This window comes from Papio anubis, unplaced genomic scaffold, assembly GCF_008728515.1.
Source record: "Papio anubis isolate 15944 unplaced genomic scaffold, Panubis1.0 scaffold2229, whole genome shotgun sequence".
Classification (NCBI taxonomy): Eukaryota; Metazoa; Chordata; class Mammalia; order Primates; family Cercopithecidae; genus Papio; species Papio anubis.
Window position 1 is genome coordinate 1 of NW_022162272.1, and position 6,787 is coordinate 6,787.

Below are 6,787 nucleotides of genomic sequence, written 5' to 3' on the forward strand. Positions count from 1 at the left end.
GGGCGACAGAGCGAGACTCCGTCGCCCAGGCTGGAGTGCAGTGGCCGGATCTCAGCTCACTGCAAGCTCCGCCTCCCGGGTTCACGCCATTCTCCTGCCTCAGCCTCCCGAGTAGCTGGGACTACAGGCGCCCACCACCTCGCTCGGCTATTTTTTTGTATTTTTTTAGTAGAGACGGGGTTTCACCGTGTTAGCCAGGATGGTCTCCATCTCCTGACCTCGTGATCAACCCGTTTCGGCCTCCCAAAGTGCTGGGATTACAGGCTTGAGCCACCGTGCCCGGCCACGCCCAGCTAATTTTTGTATTTTTAGGAGAGATGGGGTTTCACCAGGTTAGCCAGGATGGTCTCGATATCCTGACCTCATGATCCACCCGCCTCGGCCTCCCAAACTGTTGGAATTACAGGCGTGAGCCACCGCACCCGGCCCCCACCCTTTTTTCCTCCAGTCCTAACCTCTGGTTCCTTTATCTCCAGGAACCCTGATCCCCAAAGATGATAGCAGTTCTGCTTGGTTCCTGTCTGAGCCGGGTCTGGATCTGGGAGGTGCTGGCGGGGCCCTGTTCCTCTGCTCTGGTGGAAATCTGATTGTGATCAGCATTGGGCCGCATGCCAGAGGCCGCGGCAGTTCTGCGCCTGGCCTGGCCGGCCTCGGTGCTACCCGCCACCCCTCACGTCTTCCCTTCTGGTTCCTTGCACGTCGCTGGTCAGTCCGCGAACCCTGACTGTCCAGCAGTGAGCTGGGTAGCCCTGGGCAAGCCTCTGCCCTTCTCTACTTCCCAGGGTACAGAGTGAGATTCCACCTGTGGCTTGATTCTCCTTCACATCTTGCCCACCCAGGCTTCTGGCCGAACCTGGCAGCTTAAGTCAAATTCAGCTGGAAATTGGCTGCTGAAGGAGCTGTCTTTAACTCTCCATAACTGAGGGCTTACTGTTCTTAACTGTTGCTAAGTGGGGGCTGTTTTATTTGAGGGAGTTTTTTTCTTCTTTAACAATTTTATATATAAAATAACAAATGCAAAGTATGTATTATGAGACATGCTGACAAAATGAACATCTGTGAACACACTATCCCATCTAAGAATTAGAACATTATCAACAGGGTTGTAGATGCCTATCTGTTCTTTCCTGTTCTGTATGCCTGTCTCCCCTGAAGAGATAGCTGTTATCCTGAGTTTTTGTGTTTGTTATTTCCTTGCTTTAAAAAAGTAGCTTCATCGGCTGGGCGTGATCCCAGCACTTTGGGAGGTCGAGGCAGGTGGATCGCCCGAGGTCAGGAGTTCGAGACCAGCCTGACCAACATGGCGAAACCCCATCTCTACTAAAAATACAAAATTAGCTGGGTGTGGTGGCATGTGCCTGTAATCCCAGTTACTCAGGAGGCTGAGACGGGAGAATCGCCTGAACCCGGGAAAAAAAAAAAAAAAAAAAGCTTCATCACATATGTTTATATCTACAAACTTTTCTTGTTTACTTTTGCTTGTTTTTGAGCTTTGTAAAAATGGTGTCATATTGCATATAGTTTTTTTTTGGTTGTGATAAACGGTAATGCTGTGAGTATTCTTACATAAATCTCTGTATGCAAGAGTTCCCATGCACCAGCGTTTCTTCTAGAGAAGTGCAGTCGATGAGTTCTAGGGCATGTAAATGCTCAAGTTCACAGATTGTTTTACCAATTTCCAATCCCACCAGCAGTATATGTAAGAGTTCCCCCACAATGCATAACTGATTTTTCCAGCATCGTTTATTGAACAGCCCAACTTTTCCCAATTGATCTACAGTGTTACCTCTGTTATCTAAAAAATTTCTATATATCTGTGGGTCTGCTTTTTGGCTTTGAACCTAATTCATTGGTCAAGTTGTCTATACTTGCACTAATATTCAGTCTAAAATGCTATGGATTTATAAGAAGTCCTGACGTAGTTAGGTAAGTCCTGCCATCTCATTGTTTTCCTTGAAGAGTAAATTGACTATTTCTGGCCCATTGCATTTTGGCCTGTTGCATATATTAGAATCAACTTGTTGTAATTTTGATTGGCATTGTATTGAGTCTATATCTCAATTTGAGCAGTACTGATGTTGTGATATTGAGTCTAAATTTCCATGATATAACTCTCAAATTATTTAGGTTTTAATTAATGCCTTCTAATAAATATATTTTTTCTTATGTATCCTGAGCATTTTTTTTTAAGATCTGTTATTATGTAACTTACAGTTTTGAGATATGTTACATGAGTTGTTTTTACAATGTTTTACAATTATATTTCTGTTGCTGGCATATACAAATATAGTGGATTTTCTTTTTTTTTTTTTTTTTTGTATTTTTAGTAGAGACGGGGTTTCACTGTGGTCTCGATCTCCTGACCTTGTGATCCGCCCGCCTCGGCCTCCCAAAGTGCTGGGATTACAGGCGTGAGCCACCGCGCCCGGCTATAGTGGATTTTCAAATATTCATCTTATGTGATGTTGCCAAAATGTCTATTGATTTCCAATATTTTATGTGTAGATTCTTTTGGGACAACGATATTGTATGTCATTAATGAGAATTGTTTAGTTCTGATCTTTTTTTTTTTGATGGAGTCTCCCTCTGTCACCCAGGCTGGAGTGCAGTGGCTCCATCTCAGCTCACTGCAAGCTCTGCCTCCTGGGTTCACAGCATTCTCCTGCCTCAGCCTCCTGAGTAGCTGGGACTACAGTCGCCTGCCACCACGCCTGGCTAATTTTTTTTGTATTTTTAGTAGAGACAGGGTTTCACCGTGTTAGCCAGGATGGTCTTGATTTCCTGCCCTCATGATCCACGCACCTCGACCTCCCAAAGTGCTGGGATTACAGGCGTGAGCCACCGTGCCCGGCCCTAGTTCTGATCTTTATGATTTTCATTTGTTTTTCTTCTCTTATTTCATTGCCCAGAATTTCTAATGTAACTTGAATGGAAGTGGTAAGAGTTGGCATCTTTTTCTTGTTTTTTATTTTTAAGGGAACTGATCTTCTATTTCTTACATTTCCTTATTAGAATGATGAGTCACACACGTTTTGTTACTTAGGTTAAATTATTATTTTTTTAATTCCTAGTTTACTATGTTTTTATGATGAGTAAGTAAATCTGGCAAATGCTTTTTCTGTAGCTATGGAGATGCCTATATTTTTACCCCTTAATTTGTGAATGTAGTATATGATAATGATACAATTTTAAATGTGAAAACCACCCTAAATTTCTGGAATAAATAAAACTTGCTCATAATGCACTCTCTTTTTTAATAAAACGGTTGGATTCACTTGCTAGTATTTTGTTTAGGAGTTTTGCACCTATGTTCTTCAGTAAGTTTTGCCAGGGATTTTCTTTTTCTTATACTGCTCATGTCTGGTTTTGGAGTCAAAATTGTATTGGATACATCATCTGAATTAGAGCTACTTTTCTTTGTGGCAGAGTCCATTGATGGTTTTCTAGTGGTTATTCTGGCCTTCTAACTTTTAACAACAAAACCCCGATTTTTAGCTGGATATAAAACTGAAGATTATATTTCCCAGCCTCCCTCATAGGTAGATATGGCCATATGATTAAGTTTTGACCAGTATCCCTTCATCAGCACCATCATCAGTCAATTCTTTGTAGTTTTGAGTCCTGAGATTCATGATTCCAGCTTTGAGAAATAGGCCTTTGAGGACATTTGTTTCTAATAGTTATTAATTTCATTAAATCTAAAAACAGAGGCAGGGTGGGGTGACTCACGCCTGTAATTCCAGCACTTTGGAAGGCCGAGGAGGGCGGATCACGAGGTCGGGAGTTGGAGACCAGCCTGGCCAACATTGTGAAACCCCATTTTTATTAAAGAAAAAAAAAATTGGCTGAACCTGGTGGCGGGTGCCTGTAATCCCAGCTACGCGGGAGGCTGAGGCAGGAGAATTGCTTGAACCCTGGGAGGTGAAGGTTGCAGTGAGCTGAGATTGCACCATTGCACTCCAGCCTGGGGCATGGTGCGAGACTCCGTCTCAAACAAACAAACAAAACTAAAAGCATGATCTAGTATCTAGATTTCTTGATTTTTTAATACATCAGGGTAAAATAGGAGAAATACCTTCATTGTTTCTTGACTTATATTTGAAGCTTCTGTAGATACCTTCATGTGGTAGGAAGTCTAGCAGTTCTCAAGACCCTACACCAGCCATTATGTGCATGAAAGAAGATGAACTGTGAAAGATTTTTGGCTTTTAAAAATGTATTTAGGCTGGGTGTGGTGGCTCATGCCTGTAATCCCAGCACTTTGGGAGGCCGAGGCATGTGGATCATGAGGTCAGGAGATCAAGACTATCCTGGCCAACATGGTGAAACCCCGTCTCTACTAAAAATACAAAAAATTAGCTGGGTGTGGTGGTGGGCGCCTGCAGTCCCAGCTACTCGGGAGGCTGAGGCAGGAGAATGGTGTGAACCCAGGAGGCGGAGCTTGCAGTGAGCCGAGATCACGCCACTGCACTCCAGCCTGGGCAACAGAGCGAGACTCTGTCTAAAAAAAAAAAAGTATTTAAAGGCTTCTTCAATTATCAGAAAGCTTGCACCTATGTGTATGAACCAATATGACTTTCATATTAAACTGATAATATTCTGCATTTTATATGCATTATAGCAGAATAGACTGAATTTTACATTTTTCATGACGATTTCTTTGATCCATGAATTGGAAATGTATTTAAAAGTTTCTAGCCATATGGGAATAAAACATAATTATATTTTGTTATTTGCTTGTAATTAAATGTATTATGCAGAGCAACACATTGATACCGATTCTTTGAAATCTGTTGAGAATTGCTTTGTGGGTTAGTACTTAGTTTTTTTCTTTTCTTTTTTTTTTTTTTTAGATGGAGTCTCACTCTGTTGCCCAGGCTGGAGTCCAGTGGTGCAATCTCCGTTCACTCCAAACTCCACCTCCCGGGTTCACATCATTCTCCTGCCTCAGCCTCCTGAGTAGCTGGGACTACAGGATCCCACCACCATGTCTGGCTAATTTTTTTGTATTTTTAGTAGAGATGGGGTTTCACTGTGTTAGCCAGGATGGTCTTGATCTCCTGACCTCGTGATCCACCCGCCTTGGCCTCCCGAAGTGCTGGCATTACAGGTGTGAGCCACAGCACCTGGCCCCATATCTTCTTATTTTATTAGGTTTATAATAATGTTAGTAGAGTGTACTTTTTGTCATTATTTCATGTCATCCTCTAGCCATAATAATGCTTTATTTCCCCAAAGTCTATTTTGTCTCATATTTTTTTTTTTTTTGAGATGGAGTCTTGCTCTGTCGCCCAGGCTGGAGTGCAGTGGCTGGATCTCAGCTCACTGCAAGCTCCGCCTCCCGGGTTCCCGCCGTTCTCCTGCCTCAGCCTCCCGAGTAGCTGGGACTACAGGCGCCCGCCACCTCACCCGGCTAGTTTTTTGTATTTTTTAGTAGAGACGGGGTTTCACCCTGTTAGCCAAGATGGTCTCAATCTCCTGACCTCGTGATCCGCCCGTCTCGGCCTCCCAAAGTGCTGGGATTACAGGCTTGAGCTACCACGCCCGGCCTATTTTGTCTCATATTAGTAACAACTACTCCAGCTTTGCTTCAAACACTTTCATGTCCTTATATTTTAGGTATGTCTTTTATAAACGTCATGGAATTATGTAGTATCCACCTTTGAAGATAGCCCTCCAGTGAATCTTATTTCACCAGTCCCACCCTTTTGTAGTCTGACGTTGAGTAGGGCTGACTTGTATAACCAATAGAATATTGTGGAAATAACAGACTCCTGAGACCAGATCATAAAAAACCTTGTATCTTTCATTTTTCTCTCTCTTGGACTCTTGCTCTGGCAGAATCTGGTCACCATGTCATGGGGATATTCAAGCAGCCCCATGGAGAAGTCAATGCAGCCGGGAACTGAGGCCTCCTGCCAGCTACAGCACCAGCTGGGCAGCACTGTGCATGAGCCGTCTTGGAAGTGGATCTTCCAGCCCCAGTCATGCTGGTGCCTTTGGCTGACTGGGCCTCAGCCAACCTCTGAGGCATCCTGAAGCAGAACCACTGAAGAAGCCTACCAAGTGCAGAGGAACATTCTTCAGCTTCTACAAAGAATCTGGCCTCTCATTTTTCTTGAAACTCACAGCTATCTTGGTGTGTCTTATTTTTTTCCCCTCTTGATACAGAAGTGCTAAAAGAAATGTTTCTGTACTTTAATAAAAAGACGAAGTAAGTAAAACGATAAATGGCAGCTGGTTTGGACCTCATGTTGGAGATGTGATAGGGTGTAGAAGAGACTGGAAACTGGAGAGAACATGCCCATCCCAAGAGAGAAGACCCGCATTTCTAGCAACTTCCAGTCTTCCAAGTGAAGCTGGAAATCCGCATTTACAAACACAGATAAGAATTACACACACACACACACACACACACACACACACACACACACCCCCCCCGGCTACTTTGGGTAAAAGAATGCCAGAGAGGGCCGGGCGCGGTGGCTCAAGCCTGTAATCCCAGCACTTTGGGAGGCCGAGGCGGGTGGATCACAAGGTCAGGAGATCGAGACTATCCTGGCTAACATGGTGAAACCCCGTCTCTACTAAAAATACAAAAAAAAAAAAAACTAGCCGGGCGCGGTAGCGGGCGCCTGTAGTCCCAGCTACTTGGGAGGCTGAGGCGGGAGAATGGCGTGAACCCGGGGGGCGGAGCTTGCAGTGAGCCGAGATCGCGCCACTGCACTCCAGCCTGGGAGACACAGTGAGACTCCGTCTCAAAAAAAAAAAAAAAAAAAAAAAAAAA

General features: G+C 44.0%; 1 long non-coding RNA gene across 1 annotated transcript; it reads left to right on the top strand.

Annotated features, from left to right (window-relative positions):
- The first annotated feature begins 5,059 nt into the window (after positions 1 to 5,059).
- LOC116272841 lies at positions 5,060 to 6,231 on the top strand. Its single transcript, XR_004181394.1, has 2 exons — positions 5,060 to 5,110; positions 5,842 to 6,231. It is a non-coding gene; the product is annotated as an uncharacterized LOC116272841 (long non-coding RNA).
- The last annotated feature ends 556 nt before the right edge of the window (positions 6,232 to 6,787 follow it).